The sequence below is a fragment of the Rattus norvegicus genome, chromosome 12, assembly GCF_021556685.1.
Source record: "Rattus norvegicus strain SHRSP/BbbUtx chromosome 12, alternate assembly SHRSP_T2T, whole genome shotgun sequence".
Classification (NCBI taxonomy): Eukaryota; Metazoa; Chordata; class Mammalia; order Rodentia; family Muridae; genus Rattus; species Rattus norvegicus.
In genome coordinates this window covers 12412078-12434602 of record NC_141545.1, presented here as the reverse complement: position 1 = coordinate 12434602, position 22525 = coordinate 12412078, and the positions used below count along the sequence as shown (strand labels likewise).

Genomic DNA, 22525 nt, shown 5'->3' with positions numbered 1-22525 from the left:
GAGAAATGACCAATGCCAGTGCATGCCTGTGAAGCTGGTCACGGCCTGGTGCCTGGAGAGACCCTCAGTGGCCGTGGATCTCAGCAGGTTTTTGACAACAATGAGCTATCCTTTCTGTTGCAAGAGGTTTCCCTGAGACCTCCCTGTCACGGCCACTAGTGAGAATCCTCCTCAAAGTCATGTTTATAGGAGCTTTATCAGACAGACTCTGCGGCTTTCGAGGCTGTGCTTGCACCCTTCTTCTCAGAGTCATGGTTGCCAGTGATGGAACGGACCCAGGGCTATAAACACTGTGTGCTATGCTGCCTCGAGTGTGGCGGACGCTGGAGGCAGGAACTGAAGCCCAGAGCCTCGGAATCTGTAGCTCAGTACAGCCTGGCTGTAGCGACCCTAACGCACAGTGAACTATGTGGAGGCAGCACTTTGGTTTACTAAAGCACTAAGTACCGTGGCCCCAAACACATCAAATCCAGTGATGACAGCCCTGAGAACACAGTTCTAGTCTCGCTAGGTGCCGCAGTACGCCATCGCATGGCTGTCGGTCATCTTCATACCAACCTTATTTAAGACATGAAAGGGGCTGGGTCTGGAAGGCTGTATAGATTTTACTTAGAATCACAGAGCCAAGCTTTCCATGTCTATGTGAGTTACATTAGGCCAATAGCTCGCTGTGGCGGTGTGAATATGCTTGGCCCAGGGCGTGGCCACAGTGCCTTTGCTCCTGCGGTGGAAGAAGACCTGTCCTTGGGCAGAACTTCAACTCTACCTAAGTCGTCATTTTCAATAGTTTCATGACACCGTACCGACAACAACAAAAGTATCTACTCTTCCCACCGTGTAGTGACAGTGCTTCTGCACCTGTGGGTCACAGGACCCTTTCACAGGGGTTTCCTAGGACCACTGGGAAACACAGGTACATTACAATCCACAACAGTAGCAAAATTACAGTTATGAAGTGGCAACAAAAGCAATTCTATGGTTGGGGGTTAGCACAGCATGAAGGACTGTGTTTAAGGGTCGCAGTGTTAGGAAGGCTGAGAACCACTGGTAGTCATTTCCGGTAATCGTTTCCTTTTCTAGTTTACCCTTTCTCCTTAGATTCTACTCCTCCTAGCTTACAAACGACCAAGAAAGATGTCTAGCGTTCTTCCAAAAAGACGAGTCTAGGTCTTACCCCAAGAACCTTTAAATATGACCTTGTTTGGGAAAAATTGCCATTATTGATAAAATTTAAAAATCTTAAATTACTATTTTTTTTTCCAGAGCTGGGGACCGAACCCAGGGCCTTGTGCTTGCTAGGCAAGCGCTCTACCACTGAGCTAAATCCCCAACCCCAAATTACTATTTTTTAAGAGAGGGCTTTTCTGTGTAGTCCTGATGTCCTGGAACCTGGAGATCTGCCTGCCTTGGCTTCCCTAGTGCTGGTAGTGATGGCATGCACCATCATTTTAAGATGAGATCTTTTGGATTTTAATGGAACCTCAATTCCAATGACAGTTGTCCTTACAAAAGAAAGCCTGGAGTCTGAGACGGGAGGGAGGGCTTGTAAGGAGGACAGCAGGGAGAGCAGTGCTGAGGGGTGCACAGGGCCATGGCCTGCCAACAGCGTTCGGCAGCTTGGGCATGCTGGAGACGCCTTTCTCCTGAGACTCCAGAGGAACCAACTCAGTATCTTGAGTCTGGGCTTCTGCTCCCAGGATGCTAAGGAGCTGTTACCTCTCGTATTAAGATACCAAACCTGCGTGCAATTCACGGCAGTATTTAGGAGTCTAGTACACAATATCAACCAAGGAAATAAACAGAACACAAAACACTGTTCAGCCGAGGACATGGTCAAGTCTTCGGTAGCAAAAAGAGGTTAATAAAGGTCTGTGATTGTGAATTCAGAGAAAACAGATGTGTCCTATAAGATGTGATTATGGGGTGCTGGGTGCTGGTACAGACACATTTAAACATGGCCTCTTTCCACCAACTCTGTAGTACCGATAACTCCGTAATTAGAGGTTATGTCATGATGAGGGGGGGGGCGAGCACACCCATCTCATCTCACAGCTGCCCTTTCAGCTTGTTCTTCCCCATGCCAGGCAGTGAACTGGCACCTTAAACGGACTAATTGGAGTGGCCTCTACAGATTTTTCTGAGGTAGATCTTACCCTCATTATACTGATGAGGGCCCTATAAAAAACAATGACACTAATGGCCTCACCTGCCTGGAATGCTACCTTGCTATGCTGGCCCAGAGCAGCCCCGCATGGGCCCCGAAGCTCCCGGTGTTAATTGGTCCGGAGCCTTTCTCTACTTTGATGGATGAAGAGCAGAGAGCTGGAGACACTACGTCAGTGGGAACTGGAGGGTAGAAGGTGAGGAGGGAAACGTGCACACACAGCCTTTAAAACACGAGTAACCGACTTTCCGTTTTCATCAGTCCCGGGTTGCTAAAGCCCAGCCAACGTACTTTCTTCTGTGAATTTGGCTTTTCTTTTTTTTTTTTTTTTTTTTTTGGTTCTTTTTTTCGGAGCTGGGGACCGAACCCAGGGCCTTGCGCTTCCTAGGTAAGCGCTCTACCACTGAGCTAAATCCCCAGCCCCGAATTTGGCTTTTCTTGTTCCAGTCTACAGCAGTCCGCAGATCCTTAACTTGCCAAGAAGTTTGCAAACGCCTGGGCCTGATTATGAGGGGGAACGGATGATTCCCCAGCCCGCACACTCCCTGCTGCCGGGTCAACAGCGTTCTCTTTGTGTGTGAAGGACGGCTTACTGCTTCTGATGACTCACAGGCAGGGAGTAGGAGGGAGAAAGTCTGAACACTGGCTAGAAGCGGCCCTTCTGCTCCCACAGGCACAGCCACAGTACAGCACGGAACAAATGATTCAAACTCTGCTCCACAGCCTTCACCTGTGAACCCCGATGTGTGCGGTGGAAACCGCTCCAATGCTACCCGCCCTCGTATCTCAGGTAACTTTCTCGCTGGGGACTTTTGCCTTATTTCGTGATCACGAGCTTATGTTTTTGAGGACGAATTTAAGCTGCACCCACATGCAGACGCTTGTGGCTTTCAGGCCACCGGACCACTTAAACCTCCGCCTTTCTTCTTGGTGCACCGTGAAATCTACGAGCAGCGTCCTTCTTCGCTATAGTAAACATTTTGCTTTTGAGGCTTTCAGGGTCAACGAGAGTGAAAGCATTCTTCTGTGTATCTTCACATCAAAGGATGTTTGTCTCCTGGTTTCTAAACCCCACCATTAAACATCGTCCATTACACAGCACCGCGCTAGGCCTTCTCTGAGCACGCTACCAAATAGGCGAGGGCCATGGTATGGACGAGTGATGGTGGTTAATTATCCTGCAGTTTCTAGGTCTACATCCCATGCAGCACTACAGAAGCAAGTATTCTTAAAGTCAATCTAAAAATACATTACTGAGAGCGCTCTCATTTTCCTACGAGTTTCCAGATAATTCTCAAGAAATGCTATCATAGGTTCTAGTATGGCAATGGGCTCCGGCACGTGTCACTAAGCCTGATGACCTAAACTCAGTTCCCAGGACCCACGTGGTGGAAGAAGACCGAACCCCCACACACTTCAAGCGCTTCTGTACACAAAACAATAAATAAACAAATGCAGTAACCAAGAATGATCTTGCTTAAACCGCACTCAGGAAAAAACGTGTTTGCTCATTTTATATTTTCTCTAAGTTGGAATTCATTTTTTAAGATCTATTTCTGTATCGTGAGTGTTTGTCTGCCCGTATATAAGTACACCGTGTGGGTGCAGTGCCCCCGAAGGACAGAAGAAAGTGCTGGGTCCCCTGAACTGGAGTTACAGACAGTTGTGAGCTGCCATGTGGGTACCGGGACCTGAACCCTGGTTCTCTGCAAGAGCAGCCAGTGCTCTAACCACTGGACAACCTCACCATTTTCTTCTTAGCTGGAATTTAGAAAAGAGTAGCTACAAGATGGGAGGGAAAAATCATATTAGTATAAATTAATTGTACACAATAATGTACATATTATGTTGTATTGACATGTGTACATAATATACTTCGATCAATCATTCCCTTACAAACTTATTTTGACTACAACTGAATAGTTATAAGGAAAACGCTTATGCATACAGCGTAATATCTTCCTTTGGTTTTGGCAGGTAAAAATCAAAGATGCAGGAAGTCTGACTACTTTTACGGGGGAAAGCACTCTCCCAAAATGATAAGAAGAACAGAAGAAAACAAAAACCAAGATATTTTTAATGGACAGTTAAGCCATAGGATAAAGCTCTGCTCTTGGAAGCTGGCATGGCGCCTGGTGGGTTTGAAACCACAAAGGGGTTAATGAGAAATCTTCCAGTCTATCACAATCTGGAGAGGATTAGGACCGTCTAGACACACACACTCACTCTCTCTCACACACACACACACAAAAATACACACGCACACACAAATACACACACAAACACACACACACAAACACACACACACACAAATACACACACAAATACACACACACAAATACACACACACTCACTCACACACACACTCACTCACACACACACAAATACACACACACACAAATACACACACACAAACACACACACAAATATACACACATAAATACACACACAAATACACACACTCACTCACACACACAAATACACACACACACAAATACATACACACACACACACACACACACACACACACACACAGAGGCCACAATGAATACACATCTGTGATTCCAGCTATGGGAAGGGCAGAGAGAGGCAGAGAGAGAGGCAGAGAGAGAGAGAGAGAGAGAGAGAGAGAGAGAGAGAGAGAGAGAGAGAGAGAGAGAGAGAGATGTGTTGAGCTTCACCCAGGCTTCAGAGAGAGCTGAAGGGTAGCCTGGGTACATCAGTGAGATCACAGTCTCAAAAGGCACTAACCAGCCTGGGGCTCTAGCTGAGTGGCATGGTGTTCGTGCCCTAGGAACTAGGTATTGTCCCAGTAACACAAACAAGTAAGTAAATGAATGAGGATAAACGGACAGGAGCTGAGCTTGCTGGGCCATGAGCTGTCCCTCATGCAGCTCCTCTGTGGATACACACACCCGGATAGTAAGGGGGCAGGGATAAGAGAGCTCCAGGCTGGGCCTTGCAAGCCCAGGGTAGGAGGCTGGGTGTGACTTAGTTAAAACTTACAGGGTGATGTCGCAGAGCATGGCGCTGTCCCTGTATCAGGGTGAGCGGTGTCTTGGAGGCTCCGATCAGGAAGTCCTCTCTACCCTGTGGCAGAGTGCCAACACCGCCAGTGGGTAATGTGTCCGTGGTGGTCTTTGGAGTCTGTCTAGTGGTACATCTGATAACAGCAGAAGAATCCACTTCCGTGTAGAGGGAATTCTAAGTGTAGATTTTCTACTTCATTGATAGAAACTGGGCTATTTGTCACGAAAATTTTAAATTTAAGTAAAGAATATAAGTAGAGTTATGCTAGCAAAAGCAAAATTTGAATTTGAGACTTTAAATAGAAGAAGGTTTATATTTTCTCCCTTTCTTTCATTTTTATTTTTGGTTTTCTGAGACAAGTTCTAACTATGTAGGCTCAAACTCATGGTCCTCCTGCTTCAACCTTTATGTGCACTTTTTCTGGTCTTGAAACACAGCTTTACTGTGTAGCCCAGACTGGCCTAAAATCTGTAATCCTCCTGCCTCAGCCTCCTGAGTGCTGGGATTATAGAAATGCACCAATGTGACATTCCTTCCGGTCTTGATTAACTATTTCACTCCCTATAATACCCTGTAAATTTTCAAAAAGGAAGGTATCAAAGGCTTCTCATTCTTAGGAAGTCTGTCGAGGGGCTTGGGGAAGCTGGAGTCCACTGTCACACTTCTGCTTTCTCTATGGCCACACAGACATTTAAGGAGACATCAGTTAATGCCTTACAGAGTCTAGCAGAACGTTCAGTGGCTGCCTCTGTTGCCTCGCTCTGATCTCACCAACAGGGAGCTATGTGTGAAGGAACAGGATGTGTCCAGATGCTGGGGGCTGGGTGTTTCACTTTCAGTTTGGGGGAGAGTCTGTTGCTTGGCTGTGAGAACATTCTCGCCCTGACAGTAGCTGTGGCCACCTTTTGCTTGAGCAGCGCAGACAACTGGTTCTTATCAGATGGGAGTGTGAAGACGACTCTGAGCTCTGAGCTCTCGGAATTTCAAAGAAGGCACTTTGTAAGTCAAACTCAACTAACTTCATTATCCTGTGATGCAGGCTCCTCCAAATGGCCGCAGAAACGTACTACTGTCTACAGATCCCACAGCAGGAGTGAGATTCGGAGTTCTACAGTGGTAAGGGCAAAGCAGTGTGATTTTAAATAAAAATACTATCATGATTGTGCATTAAGATGGGTCTGCTATGTCTGCTGTTGCTTGCTATGTTACTTTATTTATTTATGTTTTCTTTTTTTTGGAGCTGGGGACTGAACCCAGGGCCTTGCGCTTGCTAGGCAAGCGCTCTACCACTGAGCTAAATCCCCAACCCCGCTATGTTACTTTAACACAAAAATTGTATTGGTTTCTTTGTGAAACAATGCTTCAAAACAGGACATTTTGTGTATAACATTTCAGATCTGTGATTAGGCTTGTGGGTAGCACCGTGGTAGCATCCCAATGTTCTGGGTTTAGTGTCCAGCACAAAAAGAGAACAGTAGATGGAGAAACTGTCTTATGTTCATGCACAAAGATATCAGTTGTTGAAAATCGAGAACTAATCAAAAAACTTTACAGAACTACAACAACCAAATTAACACTGGAGAGGAGAGAGGTTCATGGAAGATTCTGGAAAGGTGGGCTTCCGGGGGTGGTAGGTAGCATCAATCACCATATTTCAGTCATACAAGATAGAGATACATGAAAAAAAATGGTGACAGCTAGACTTGGGAATTTCAGGTGCCAGCCAGCATGGTCCCCAAAGGCTCTACCCACATGCCACTTCCCCTCTGGAACCCCGCCGAACACTGCCACCTCCAACTGGAACTTCTTTTCCCAGTGCTACTGCACTTTGACTTCTTACAGAAGTACAAGTGTGCTGTTTGTAGATATTTCTGCGATTGCAGCTCTCCCTTCTAGCTGTCTTCACGGTTCTCCAAGGCACTGGAGAACCCCTTCGTCTTTACAAACCCTCCCTCCTACTCCCTCCCTCCCACTCCACAGCTTCCCACAAACTCCTTATTCCACTGCTCAGCGCTGACGGACAGATGCAGCCAGCAGATCCGTGCATTTTCTAAGACCGCCCAGGCCCCACTGACGTTACTTCCTAATACCTTAACAGTTCAGTTAACACTCGGCCGCTGAGCCCACCAATGCCCATGGACTGGGCTAGGAATCAGGATGCAAATATACGGTTCTTCTTTGTTTTGTTTTGTTTTTTGAGACAGGGTTTCTCTGTGTAGCCCTGGCTGTCCTAGAACTTACTCTGTAGACCAGGCTGGCCTCGAACTCAGAGATCCACCTGCCTCTGCCCCCTGAGTGCTGGGATTAAAGATGTGCACCACCAAATCAAATGTAAGGATGAACAATGGAACCAGAGTCTGACAAAGACTGTGTGTGTGTGTGTGTGTGTGTGTGTGTGTGTGTGTGTGTGTGTGTACCCGTGCATGCGTGCGTGCGTGCGTGGGTGCGTGCCAGGGGCAGCCATGAATAAGCCCCAAGCGGAAGAGAGTCTGAATAATGCTGGGCCTCGAGCATTCTAGACACGTGTTCTGCAGTGTGACAAGTGCTGCCTGTCGTCCAACTGCTGAGGCACACAGAGGACAAGTGACTGTGTGAGCTAATTAAAAAGAGTCTCACCAATCTTCCCGGCTGCCCTTGGTCCATTCCCTGCCCTAGCCTCTTGAGTAGCTGGGATCCCAGGTGTGCACCATCACGCCCCACGGAAGGACAATTTTTGATGTTCTGTTGCTCAAAAGGGTAAAGTAACTATGGGTGACAAAAATGAACACTTCAAATTAGCTAGTAGAGGATTCTGAATAGTCCCATCACAGAGGTAACAAGTATCTGAGGTGACAGGTACGACGATGACACTGAGCTGACCATTATATGTTGTGTGCTATTCTATAACGTCACACAGTATTTCATACAGGCATTGCGTGTTAATAAATAATAAATAAATAAGGGTTAAAATGCAACAGGAGGAAGAACTGGGGTAATAAGTATGCCTTTTCTGTATAACTAAGATAAAGTTTCACATTTCTGTGGCTTTATATTTTTAATATTTTAACATTATGGGCTTATTACTTTCATAATCAGAAAATAATAAGGATTATATTAAACTAAAAATAATAATATGGGATTAATCCAGGACAGAAAAGTATAGAGCCACTTTAAAAATCAGCATTGTACTGGGCATGGTGGCACACACCTTTAGTCCCAGCACCCAGGAGGGCAAGGCAGAGAAAGGTGGCTCTCTGTGAATTTGAGGCTAGCCTGCTCTATGTTGTGATTTCCAGGAGAGCCAAGGCTATGTAAAGAGACCCTGTCTCAACCCGCCCCCCGAACATCACTGCAGATGTTCAGCCCACCAAACTTATTGGCCAGAAGAAGCTTGTCATCCTAAACGATTCCTTCTCCTCTCACTCCAGTTCAGTCACCAACATGTCTCAGTCATTTCCCATGATTGCTGCTGTGATGGGCTGACCGTTTGTGTCCCTCAGAGCTCCTATGTTGAAGCTCTAACCTGCTCCATTTGGAGATGTGGCCTTTGAGGAAGTAATGAAGGTTAAATGAGCTTATGGACACGGCCCTGATTGGATAAGATTAGACTCTTTATAAAAGTCACAGCAAAGAGAAGAACGTGAAGGTACAGCGAGCAGGGCCACAGCTATCACCACAGCACACACTGCACACCACACCAGGATCTGGAGCCTGAGACAGAGGCTGGTGAGTTGGGAGCTGGAGTACACAGTAATACCTTGCTTTTTAAAATAGCCAGAACATTCCCAACGCCCCCAAACGAAATAAACCGCCAATCAGACAAGAAAGGTAACAAGATAGACACACACATATGGACCAAGAACGTATTAGAACCCAATCTCGACAGCACCCTGACCTCGGGCCTCAGCCTCCATAGCTGTGAGAACACAGGGCTCTTCAGGGTAAGCCACCATGTGTGGTATTTGTCATGGCTAACCAACCAATTAGCATCCCCCCACCCCGCCCCATGTTCTACCACTGTCCAAGAGAGACCTGTTCCTTCCTCTGAGCTGGCCCTTACTCGTCCTCCCATCTCTGGGAGTTAGAGCAAGACTACAGAACTCTTGTGCTACCGACGGCTGTGCAAACTTCAACAAGCTGCTTCACCTCTCTGTGTCACTGACAACAGGATTGTTCCAGCCCGGTAAAGTATTTACCACAGTACCTTACACACTAGAAGCATTTGATGAAGGTTAGCTATTACTATCTTTTTTTTAAAATATTTATTTATTTATTTTATGTGTAAGTACACTATAACTGTCTTCAGACACACCAGAAGAGGGCATCAGATCTCATTACAGGTGATTGTGAGCCACCATGTGGTTGCTGGGATTTGAACTCAGGACCTCGGGAAGAGCAGTCAGTGCTCTTAACCGCTGAGCCATCTCTCCAGCCCCCAGCTATTACTATCTTAAAATACTTTTGAGATCTTATTTTTATTTTATGTGTACGGTGTTTTGCCTGCCAGTACGGCTGGGCATCGCAAGCATACAGTGCCTGAGACCAGAAGAGGTGTCTGAGCTTCTGGAACTGGAGTTGCAGATGGTCGTGAGCCACCATGTGGGTGCTGGGAATTGAACCTGGGTCCTCTGGAAGAGCAGGTGGTGCTCTTAACCTCAGCTATTACTGTTACATTATCAGGTTAAGCTTAGACCACTCATGGCATTTCCATGACTGAACACCCAAATAATCTCCCCGCTGCAGAAGGACAAACCGTCAGCATGACCCGAAGGCTCCAAATGTACCTTCAAATCACACTATGGGAACCCAACCCCTCTCCCCACCCCACCCTCCCCCACCCCTCCACACACTGTTATCCCCTTGGCTCCCATGCCAGGCTTGCCCTCTGCTTCTGCTGGCCGGCTCCTGTCGCTATCCTAGGTTCCACCCACTCATCCCTTTCCTAAGGGGCCTCTGACTGCCTCAGCTTGGCTTCGCTGCTCTTTTCCTGCAGTGTGCAAACATGTATAACTCTCACCCACCATGTTACTAAAGTAACCTGTTTCTGTTCCCACTAGACAGAAACTCTTCAAGGTCAAGGGCCCAGTCTTCATCTTCTGTTTTTAATTCGGTGTAAATCCAGTAGACATCAGAAAATGCGGGGCACAGAATGGAAATGAACTCTTGCTATGGCTTGAATATGGGATCTTTCCCACGGGCTCATACGTTCAAGCACATGGCCTCCGACTGACAGCGGGGGCCTCATTGATGGATGGAGGATACTGGAGACAGGCTTCTGAAGGATGCAGTGTGGACCTCTTGGTCTAGTTCTTTATTTCTTGGTTGGTCAAGACAGGAGCAGGCTCCTCCGTGCCAGCCTGTTTTCCCCGTCTGGTGCTCACCTGTGAGTCAGGACAAGTCTCTCCTCCTGTGAGTTGCTTTGACTGGTATTTTGTCACAGTGACAAGAGAGGTAACTAGCACGACTCTGGGACCTAGACACCTTCCCACAGGAAGCAGTGCAAATCACTACTGCCTCACATCACCCTTTAATTCGCTGATGGAGGAGCCCAGCCGCGTGGCTCAGGGCAGACAGGCACTGCTGTCAAGCCTTAGGATTTTGATTTCTGGATCCCATGTAATGGAAGGAAAGAATCAACTCCCACAGGTTGCCCTCTAACCTCCCAACATGTATGCATGTGAGTGCCCCCCCACCACACACACACACACACACACACACACACACACACACACACACAAATACAACTAAAAACCACACAGACTGCCGTAGCCTCTTCCTGAAGCACGGGTGTCCTGTCTTACACACTCTATGCTTCTCACTACAGGAGAAGGTCTACCCTGTCACCCTGTGCTCTGAGCCTGAGTTCTCCGATGTCCCCAAACTCTGGCCACACAGCTCAGCTTGTTGCCTTTGTATATAGCTCCTTCTGCCAGGAATGTCTTCTCCCTTGCCCTGAGAAATCCTCAGTCATTGTAAACGTCCTGTTCCTGAGTCACTGTGCTCCAAGCCCTTCTAGGTCACGCTCTGGGAGAACGAGCTGCTTGGCCCTGTGCTGGCACACGCTGTCACTCCGACAGCACAGCGCCTGCTAAGTTATTATCCTCTGTCCTACCCGTGAGAGTCCAACAGCAAGGGCTGAGTCTTGCTTAGCTTCGGATCTCACGGAACCTGGCACTATGGGCAGGATATTACTAAGACCTCGCTATGTTTGTACTCTTAGCATCAATTAGTCTACAGAGCAGCTAAAGGAGGTGAGAATCGGGTGTGTACCACACCACCACACTAAGAAGGTGGGTTGTGTTATACCCGACTACGCATCAGGATCCATCTTTATTTTAAAAGAATAGAAAACGCCAGAGTCACAGTTTTTGCTTGTGTGTGTGTGTGTGTGTGTGTGTGTGTGTGTGTGTGTGTGTGTGTACAGGTTGGAACAATGCGGGTGATTTGTGGGTTAGCACAGTCCATTACTAGGGTCCTGCTATGTAGCTAGGCTTGTGTTACAGTTCTCCTTCTTCTTGCCTCAGCTTTCTAATGTTGGCTCAACTATCATTCCTGCCTACAGGCAATAAATAGTTATTTACAGCCTTGTCAACCACAGAACAAAACAACAACAACAACAACAACAACAACAACAGCCCAGAAAATGGAAGGAATCAAAACCAAACCAACCAACCACTCTTAAGTAAAAGGCGACCTTGTATATTAAGGAAGAAGAAAGACGTCAAGCTGGCTATTGGTCTTTCCACTCAAGGTCTTACTTGTTTCTGATGTAAAGACAGGGGGAAAAGCCTTCCTACAAATCCACTCCTTCATTTCGCGTGGATTTCGTCTTTTTTTTTCCTGTGAAAATAAAGAGCTACTGTTTTAGAACTTGCCACAGGGCGGTCCTGTGATGGTGTCAGAAGCTGGACACTTAGTAGGGCTGATAAAGGGAAACAGGCTGTGCTTCATCAGCCCGCCGACCCCTGCCTCCCCGCTCGACCCTTTTTCCTATGTAGATGATGTGAAGAAGACGGACTGTTTCGGAAATCCCGCTGTGACCGGCAGACCCCACAGGTGGTTTGGACTCGGGTTAGGCACCAGCTTTTGCCTTTTTTTTTTTTAAATCAGTTCATCCATTGAATCCATGTTTGACTCCATGAGAGGAGTGAGCAATCAACAGCATACAATCACATTAATGGCTGACATCCATTCAGCCACACAGACTTATTGAGCATCTTCTACATGCCAGGGAATGGCACTCACTCCACGGCAGCAGAGTTTAATTATCTCTATCAGACTGTTTCCCTAGAATAGCATTCTTGGGAGACAATGCTGGCACCGTGCTTTATGCACAGGAGACCTTCAGTAACCTTTAATAACTGGAGAAGACTGGAGACGAGAATGGCAGGGAGAGGGCGAGGCACAATGCTGAGGAGCCTGGGGCGCTTCCAACACGCTGACAGTGTCTGACGGTGGTCTTTGCCCGTTGCTGGGATTGTCCCATGTGGCTAATTGATCGGCCATCGAAACCCACACACCTCCTCCCTGGAGATCACTGGCTGACTCAGATTCCTGGTCCAGGAAGAAAGCTTTCCCTGTGGAGGGCTGGGATGCAGCTCAGGCCCCACAGTGCCTTCCTGGGTTCCACAGTGCTCCTGGCCCCCATCTTTCTTAGTTTCCTGGTCCCGAGATGGAACCCAGAGCCCTGCGCAGGCATTTTGCCACTGAGCCATAGCCCCGGCCCTACGTTGATTAATGCTTGATTCTTTTTCTTTTCAGACGGGCAGAAGAGGAACATCATCACGGACGTCTCGTGGGTTCTTATTTGTTAGAATACGAGATGGCTGAGCGGAACACATTCTGCCTCGCACAAGGGTTGGGGGTGATGTGGGCTTCGAGCTTCTAGGTGCTGCCTTTGCATCTTGGTTGGGAGGAAGCCATTCCAGGTCACTTTCACAGTGTTGATGGTCACCTCATGCTACACCTACAGGGCTACAGCTGTGTCAGAGACCATATGACTCACAGGGCTGGAAGTGATTCTCATCTGACCCTTTTTAGAGAGTGTGCTATTCTTGGAGAGTAGGAGCCACATCTTAGAGAGTAGGAGCCACACTGCCCGCGGCAGAGGTCAGACATAGGCGTGAGAGGAGCTGGTCGGCTACAATGGGCATGGGAGTTCCCAGACAGAACCCTTGCTTTGACAGAAGGTCACAGTAATCAGTGAAGAGGGGAGACACCTACAGGCAAAGTCAGGTTCTTCTATGAGAAGTTCTTGAGTCTGTCAGTGTCTTAACAAGTGCTCAGACATTTAAATTTCTTACCCACTTTCAAGGCCTGTAAAGGGGATCAGGGATTGGGAGTGGGAAACATAACCAATAAGGAAAGTGGGGTGTCTCAGAAGTAAGGACTCTTGCTAAACTAGCGAGTCTCCATGGTAGGAGCTGGACACACCAAAAGACACGGGAAAGCTACAGCATCTTGCTTTACTGGGAATGAAGCAACCTACCTTGTTTTTGACTCTGCAAAGCTTTACAGTTTTAAAATTGTATTTTACATTACATTAAAATGAAGATCAGGGGTTGGGGATTTAGCTCAGTGGTAGAGCGCTTGCCTAGCAAGCGCAAGGCCCTGGGTTCGGTCCCCAGCTCCAAAAAAAAAAAGAAAAAAAAAAAAAGATCAATTTTGACACAATCTAAGTGGAAAAAAAAAAGTGGTGGCCTTTAATCCCAGCACTCGAGGGGCAGAAGCAGGCAGATCTCTTGAGTTTGAGGCTAGTGAGTTCCAGGACAGCCAGGGCTACACAGAGAAATCTTGCCTCAAACAAGAAAGAAAGAAAGAAAGAAAGAAAGAAAGAAAGAAAGAAAGAAAGAAAGAAAGAGAGAGAGAGAGAGAGAGAGAGAGAGAGAGAGAGAAAGAAAGAAAGAAAGAGAGAGGGGGGGAGGGAGGAAGAAAGAAAGAAAGGAAGGAAGGAAGGAAGGAAGGAGGAAAGGAGGGAGGGAGGAAAAAAGAAACAAATAACTAAAGCCAGCCAGCCAGCTCCTGGGTCCAAGAGGTGGCCCAGCAGTGAAGAGCACTGGCAGCTCCGCAGAGGACCCAGGCTCAGTTCCCAGCACCCACGTGGAGGCTCACAACCATGTGAAACTCCAGTCCAAGGGGATCTGAAAAACTTCTGTGAACTCCATGGGTACTTAGCAATACACACACACACACACACACACACACACACACACACGCATGCAGGGTAAACACCTGTGGACATTAAATTAAATGAGAATTACCTCATTAGTGCAGGTCTGCACCATTGTCATTGTCAATGCTATATTGTCATTCTCTAGCTACTTAACTTGTCACTCGAATTTAGATGCTTCACCTTGAGCCGTCTTTACTGTCCCACAGAATATCCAGACCTATCTCTCTCCATAGAAACCCAATGACACCCTCCTTGACTAAACCCTTCAGTAAATTTTCATTTTGAAAAAATAAACCCCAAACAAATCCAATACCCCTCCCTAAATCCCAGGCCTTAGGCATGACCCATCAGCATGCCTTCTCTCATGCTATTCCTGGACAACTGTCCCAGCCATACCAGCCCCCTACTCTCCTGTGACCTGACAAATGCTCCTTTGCCTGGGGACCTCTGCACTTGTTCTCTCTAACGTGAACCCTTTCCATCCAGGCCAAAGGTTACCCCAAGTGCTTCTGGCGTTATCCTGGCACTCAGATATGGTTCACAGGACTTTTCAGTAACAGAAGTGGCCTCCATGGGTCTTGTGGCCTCCCCTTCAGCTCCTACCCTGAACACTCTCTTTTCACTGTGTGTTTCAGACCTCGGAAGGTGCCTGGACTGGAGACACTCAAGGAATGCATTTGCCGACTCGCTCTGCCACGTTTCATGTACCTGTGTAATTAAGTACTGACGTTTCTACGGGCATTTACTATTTTAATAAAATATTTCTATTTTGGAAAGCTTTTTATCAACTGGATAGCTTCTAAAAATGTTTCCAACACAGACAAGTTTCTCTGGCAACAGGTATTGGTAAACAGAGCAAACGCTCCCACAAGTAAAAGGCAATGTATTGTTGGAAGTTTAAATCCAGTCTCTCCTTATCTTAAACTCATTTAGTTTTACTTCATGTGCATTGGTGTTTGCCTGCATGTATGTGTATAGAGGGTGTCGATTCTCCTAGAACTGGAGTTACAGATGACTATGAATGCCATGTGAGTGCTGGGAACTGAACGTGGGTGCTCTGGGAGAGCATGCACCATTCCACTCCAGCCCCAGAGGCAAATGCTGTGCTGGGTCTCTCCAACCTTCCCACGCCTCTCCCCTCTGTGCAAGAGCAGAGCCTCTCACAGCTGCCTCCTCATCCACTTACCTTCAGAGCCTGCTCCAACCCAACACCAGCTCTCAGCAGTCTCCCTCTAACACTGCTTTTATGACGCTCAGCAGGGACATCTGTGCTGCCAAATCCAGAGGCTGATTCCTGTCACCTCAGTCAAATCACAGAAGCTAACCCATGTGCTTTGTGATTTCCTCCCAGAAACATGTAATTTTTCAGAGCCCCTAAATCTGAGGCCAGCTCTTGTGTGGATCTCCACGTGGTAAGAATGTTAACAGGAGCTGAGTTCAGTTCCTCCCCTATCTTGTAATGCTCTTGGGGCAGAAACAGGGCAGTTCTGCCTATTTTAAACGAGAGCTGTCCTTTGTGACCCACTTATGCTTATTTCTTTGTAAAAACAATAAACCAAATCGGTATTAGTATCCAGGAAACCACAGCCCTGTGACCTTGATAATATAATGATTAACAAGGGATTTTCCCATCTTACATTGTAACATTTTTATCTGGGTCATGGCTGCCGAGAACAGACGTTTAGCTGAGCCACTAAGTTCTGACTAAGGACAGCAGTTGAAATACCATGTGATACCTTCCCCCAAGCCTGTCTCTATCCAGGTACCTGAAATGCAAATCCTACCATCTCTAGAAAGAGCTTGAAGCCAAGGGCAGTGTAGCAAGCAGTAAGACAGAAAGGTCCCTGACATTATGGGATACAGTAACAAGCTTATATCACACCAAACCCAGTCTTATGTGATCAAAGAAACAAATGTCCAGCTTGGTAAGCCAATGGGAGCTACGATTTTCTGCCATCCAGAACTGAATCCATTTCTAAACACTACCTACCTTCCGTGCTCCACTGTGGCAGGTATGTCACAGATGTTTAACAACCACATCAAAGCAGTGTACTTTCATGGGATGAACCACTGTCCAGACAGGCAGGCAGGCAGGCAGGCAGGCAGGCAGGCAGGCAGGCAGGCAGGCAGGCAGGCAGGCAGACAAGATCAAGTGGCTCCAGTGAGAGGAGAGTTACTAGCACTTAGGTTTTAAATGGTGCCATGTCACGGTATCTGGCCCCAGCCCTGGTTACCTTTTATTTTGAGTGCGGGAAGCTGAACCTGTGGTCTCAGGATGTGAGCCCACCTGTGCTCTCCCAGTGAGTTACATCTCCAGCCCACTCGTGGTTCACAATGACCAGGGAGATATGCTCCAGAAATGTGGTTGAAACCAAGCCTCTATTTCTAGTACACACTCCGCACCACCTTAGACTTCAACCCATCCCCTCTGTCTGGCACTGCCCCATCTTCCCTCTTTCCTTGTTTTGCGTTTGTTGTTTCTAACTAGGATATCATGCTCCATTGCCCAAGTTTGCTCCAACTTTCCCAGGCTGGCCTTGAACCCACGATTCAGCCCAGCAAGTGGTAGATTACACGCATGGGCCACCACAGCCAGTTCCTTCCTTCTTTTCATTTATACTGAGGTGGAATGGGGAGAGTACCCTTTATTTATGCTCCTGTTATGCAACACACACCTCTAGGACACCACGGCCATTATTTTAGCCTCAATACAAAATAACTAGTTTTTAATTAAAAATTCTTAGATTTAGGGTCAAGAGTTCAAACTGAGAAACCCTCCCTTTGGTGGTGGTGGTGGTGGTGGTGGTGGTGGTGGTGGTGGTGGTGGTTGTTTTGAGACAGGGTTTCTCTGTGTAGCCTTGGCCATCTGGAACTCACTCTGTAGAGGGGCTAGCCTTGAACTCAGAGATCGGCCTGCCTCTGCCTTCCAAGTGCTGGTACTAACGGTGTGTGCCACCACTGCCCAGCAAAACCTGTTCTTTTATTTATAGCTTAACAGGTTTTAGAGAAGGTTAAATTTTCTGAATCTCCATTTCCTCATTGCTAAGATAGGGATAAAGTAAGGCCAGAAGACCATCCCAGCCGCATGGTAACACTGTTTACCTTGTACACACTGCAGTGGTTCAGACAGCTATGAGCTCATCACCCAAGCCAAAGTTGTGAATTAGAACCATCCAGCTTTCTAGATTGAATTGTTTAATTAACTAATTATTATTGGATGCATGTGGGTGATGTGTGTGTTAGGGCATGCACATTCCCTGGCTTATATGTAGAGATCAGGGTAGAGTTCTGTGGGGTCAGTTCTCTCCTCTTTTATGTGAGTTCTAAGATTGAACTCAAGTTGCCACTCTTGAGCAGCAGGCTCTTTTACCCCTCTGGGATGGTTGAAAATTGCTCGGCCCAGGGAGTGGCATTTTTTAGGAGGTGTGGCCTTGTTGGAGTAGGTGTGGCCCTGTTGGAGTAGGTGTGGCCTTGTTGGAGTAGGTGTGTCACTGTGGGCATGGACTTTAAGACCCTCATCCTGGCTGCCTGGAAGCCAGTCTTCTCCTAAGTGCCTTTAGAACAAGAGGTAGAACTCTCAGCTCCTCCAGCCCCAAGTCTGCCTGGACACTGCCATGCTCCCACCTTGATGATAATGGACCGAACCTCTGAACCTGTAAGCCAGCCCCAATTAAATGTTGCCCTTTGTAAGAGTTGCCTTGGTCATGGTGTCTGCTCACAGCAATGGAAACCCTAAGACACCCTCTCAGTCCTCTTGCTGGCCCAGCCTTCTAATTTCTTATTATATCAGACTGTTGGAATCCTTAAATAAATTCACACTGTTCTTAGTCATTTATTAAATCAGTGGACTTATAGCTCCCAGAACGTTCTTTGGGATGTAGGTAAATCTTTGCCATCTTCTTTTTTTTTTTTTTTTTTTTTCGGAGCTGGGGACCGAACCCAGGGCCTTGTGCTTGCTAGGCAAGCGCTCTGCCACTGAGCTAAATCCCCAGCCCCGTTTGCCATCTTCTAATAGAGTTAATTATAATGTTGATACTAGTAGGCTCTAAACAGACCGGGGAAAAACACTCCAAGACAAAAACCCCAAACCTCTATTTATCATATAGAGCTATTAAAGTATCAGCTCTTACATCACTCTGCCAAAGAATGAAAGGACTTCCTTTTATCTTGAAGAGTGTAGAGAAATACTAACAGAAAGACATTTCTGAGGAAAAAACTGATGAGCGCTATCGAGAGCCCAGTAGGACAGGAAGGATGACTAATCTCTCGGAAAGCAAGAGTGAGAAAATGTGAGGTTAGTCCCAGACCAGGCAAAGCAAACCAACCGGCAGAGATTACCAGCTCTGAGCAAACAAAAGGCCCCCGAAAATCACCATCATGTGCTACCATGTGTGTCTGCCATTCTAGCCGTTATAAATATTATTTAACAAACAAATACTCATTAAATGTTTCTCATGTTCTCAGCACTGGCACAAAAAAGAGGAAACTTTGTATGATGTCTATTATTACAAGGTAACAACACTAATTACAAAATGGACAGTAAGAGACTTATTTAAAACACACAACAGGGGTTGGGGATTTAGCTCAGTGGTAGAGCAACAAGGCCCTGGGTTCGGTCCCCAGCTCCAAAAAAAAAGAAAAGAAAAAAAAAAAAAAACCCACAACAACACAAAGCATAACTTCAGACGCGTATTCAAGCGAAGGCTGTATAATTCATAAATTATGAGGAATGGAGAAGCAAGAGCTAATAAAATCATATAATTTATTTATCACCATCGTCACTGTTACTGTCCGCACTACTGCAGCGCTGGGGACCAATCCTGTGGCCTTGCGCTTGCCGGGGAGTGCTCTACCACTGAGCGATGGCTCCACACCAGGCTCAGGCTCTGAGGGTCTGGAAGGCAAAACATCCCTCAGAGAAGAAAGGAAGACAGGCCTGGTGGTGTAAGCCTGCAATCCCAGTAATGGGAGCTGTGGCAGGAGAATGTGAGGTCAACCTGGGCTACATAGCAAGGCCCTGTCTCGAAATACAGGAAAGGGATGCAGCGTAAGGACTAAGACCCAGGAGGCAGGACTGACTGAAAGAGCATGGCAGTAAACAGCACAAAAAAGATGGAAGGCACATGGCTAACAAAACAAACAGGTTAGAGCCGGGACGCAGTGAGGTGTGCTACAAAGCCTTTAGTCCCATAACTCAAGAGGCAGAGGCCAGCTGGTCTTTGTGTCCAGCCTGTTCTGCACATCGAGTTCCTGGCCAGCCACAGCTACATTGTGAGACCCTGTCTGTCAGACAACACCATGGCCTGCAGAGCGAAGGGGAGCACTGATGTAAGAACTAGGCACTGAGTGACAAAGACTTTGAGCATGGCTCCAGCTGTTGAGGAAGAAACACCTTGGGGAGCAGGGGATGGGGCAGTGGGCATCTAGACAAATGACCACAGTGTGCGGCTGTGAGGATGACCATGCAGCTATGAAGTCCGAGTGTGCTATGAATACATCCTGATATCCTTTCCCATTGCAAACAGGATGCTCTCTGGCCTCTAAATTCCAAGAGTTTCAATGAAACTCAAAGAACTGAGAAGGGAGGGGTTGGGGATTTAGCTCAGTGGTAGAGCGCTTGCCTAGGAAGCGCAAGGCCCTGGGTTCGGTCCCCAGCTCCGAAAAAAAAGAACCAAAAAAAAAAAAAAAAAAAAAGAACTGAGAAGGGAGAGCTATCAGCCCACGCCTGTAATCCCAGGCTTCAGGTGGCTGGGGCAGGAGGATCGGAGTCCATCTCAGGCCACACAGCAAGAGCTGTCTCAACAAACAAAAGTCACTCCATACTGGGAGCAAAGGAAGGTGCTGACTTTGAGGTATCATTTGAGTTCACATCTACAATCCCAGAACTGGAGAGGCTGAGTCGGAGGAGCAAGGGTTTAAGGCCACCCAGAGCTATAAGGCAGCACCTGTCTCAAAAACACCAAAGAAACTGAGAACTAATCTATTGTGTGTGTGTGTGTGTGTGTGTGTGTGTGTGTGTGTGTGTGTGTGTGTGAATGTGGGTACCGCAGCATACGTGTGCAGGTCACAGGGTGCTTTCAGGGGTTAGTGTTGCCTGTCCACTGTGGGTTCTAGGAACTGAACTCTGGTCAACAGGCTTGTGTGCCAAGTGCTTTTATCTATTGAGCCATCCCACTGACGCATATTAGTTCAATATGGACGTATTAGTTCAATAAATCAGGAGGAAAAAAAATGGTCTTATCCTTATGCATTTCCCCCCGTTTGCTGCCTGTTTTGTCCTTCGTGTCTGTCACTTGTGTACAGAGGTCAGAGGTCGAGTTAGATGTCTTCCTCTACTGTTCTCAACACCGTTTTCTGGCTAGCCACTGAGTTCTTAGGATCTTTCTGTCTTTGCTCCCAGTGTTGTGACTACAGGGTCATGCAGCCATATCCAGCTTTTCGTGGGTGCCAGGGACATGGACTCAGATCCTCATTCTCACACAGCAAGCACTTTAGCCACCGAGTCTTCTCCCCAGCTCCCAACTCATAGCTTTGAAAAATTATTGTTCGCTGATAATTACAGGAATCTGACCAGTGACACATCAGGAAACTAAGGCTTACCAGCACTAAGGCTGTCTGGAGTGACAAACACAGTAAGAGGAAAGACCAGAACTTAAACTATTCTTGGATCCTTTTTGTTTGACTGTGTCAGGGTCTGACAGGGTCTCTCTCTATACCACAGACCGGCCTAAAACTTGCTATGTAGACCAGGCTGGCTAGGAACTCCCAGAGATCCACCTGCCTCTGCTTCTTAAGTGCTGGTACTAAAAATGTATGTCACCATGCTGGGTCTGTATTTTTGAATCTTCAGTTTGTCCTATTTCTTTTATATCTAGAGGAAAGTGGATGGCAGAAGGTAGCAGAAAGTGTCCTGTCTCAAAGTTAGACAGATGTCGACCTGAATCTTCACATAGGATCAATAATGAAAGTACAAGTCCAGGCACTGGATCCAGAAAGTGGGCATGAACAGGGCTGTCTAGAACCACTGCTTAGCTTAATTAACACCTGATATACAAATCTGTAATAATAAGTTGGTCTTAAACAGGTAAGAAAGAACAGAAAGTTATGGTAGGCACAGAGAGGTAACAGGACAAAGGCTCTAAGTCAACATGTAGACTTTCTATCATAGCAGTTCTCAACCTGTGGGTCGCAGGGGCTGCCTAAGGCCATCAGAGAATGCAGACATTTGCATTATAACTTATAAGTAGCAAAATTAGTTATGAAGTAGGGATGTAAGTAATTTTATGGTTGGGGTCCCCACAACATGAGGAACTGTATTAAACATGAGGGTGGCAGCATTAGGAAGGTTGAGAACCACTGCCCTGTGATGACACACATACACTGCCGATCTACACCGCCTCTCACTGCTGGTCACATCTGGCTTCTGACTACTTGAAATGCGGCTAGTACAGCTGAGAAATGAGGGTCAAAGTAACACCAGGCCCTGGAGTAGCACAGGAATGGAGACGGCGCTGTGCACGCATCCAGCCCCGAGCTCTATCCTAGCCCTACACAGGAACAGGGCCTTCCTGTGAGGGCCAAGCTGGCCTAGAACTCATGGCCCGGCTGCCTCAGCCTTCTGAGTGCTGGGATTACAGGTGTGCACTGCCATTGGCACACAGGTGGAGGTCAGAGAACTTTTGGAAACCAGTTCTCTTCTCCACCCTGAGGGCACCAGAGACTGAGCTCAGGTCTTTAGGCTCTGTGGGGAGCACCTTCCCCTGCTGAGCAATCTCACAGGGTTAAACTTAAGCAGAGGAAACTAAATGTGAGAGAGTGAATTATGAACAATTCCGGATTAGAGGGTGAAGCTCAAGACTGCAATGGTTAGGGGGTTTGTGTTCCCCAAGTTCCTGGGTTGAATTCCTCACCGTTGACGGTACTGGGCCCGCATCAGGGGGGTGGCCCGCACAAGAGACTGGTTTGTCCTTTCTACCACAGGGTTTGGTAGCATCAGAAGCAGAAGAGGCCTCACAGGGCTCCAAATCTGCTGGTGTTTTTGTTTGTTTGTTTTTCTGACACAGGGTTTCTCTGAGAAGCAATGGCTACCCTGGAACTCAATCTGTAGACCAGGCTGGCCTGAAAGTCACAGAGACCCAGCTGCTTCTGCCTCCTGAGTGTAGGGGCTAAGGTATGTGCTA

General features: G+C 47.2%; 1 protein-coding gene and 1 long non-coding RNA gene across 2 annotated transcripts in view; one reads left to right on the top strand and one right to left on the bottom strand.

Moving 5' to 3' along the window:
• The window catches only part of Hmgb1 (high mobility group box 1), a 129301-nt gene that overhangs the window by 92449 nt on the left and 14327 nt on the right, over positions 1-22525 (bottom strand). The gene's annotated exons all lie outside the window — the stretch shown is intronic.
• On the top strand, positions 2870-15066 carry LOC148002170 (uncharacterized). The gene is made up of 3 exons (XR_015634583.1): positions 2870-2954; positions 6234-6310; positions 14981-15066. It is a non-coding gene; the product is annotated as an uncharacterized LOC148002170 (long non-coding RNA).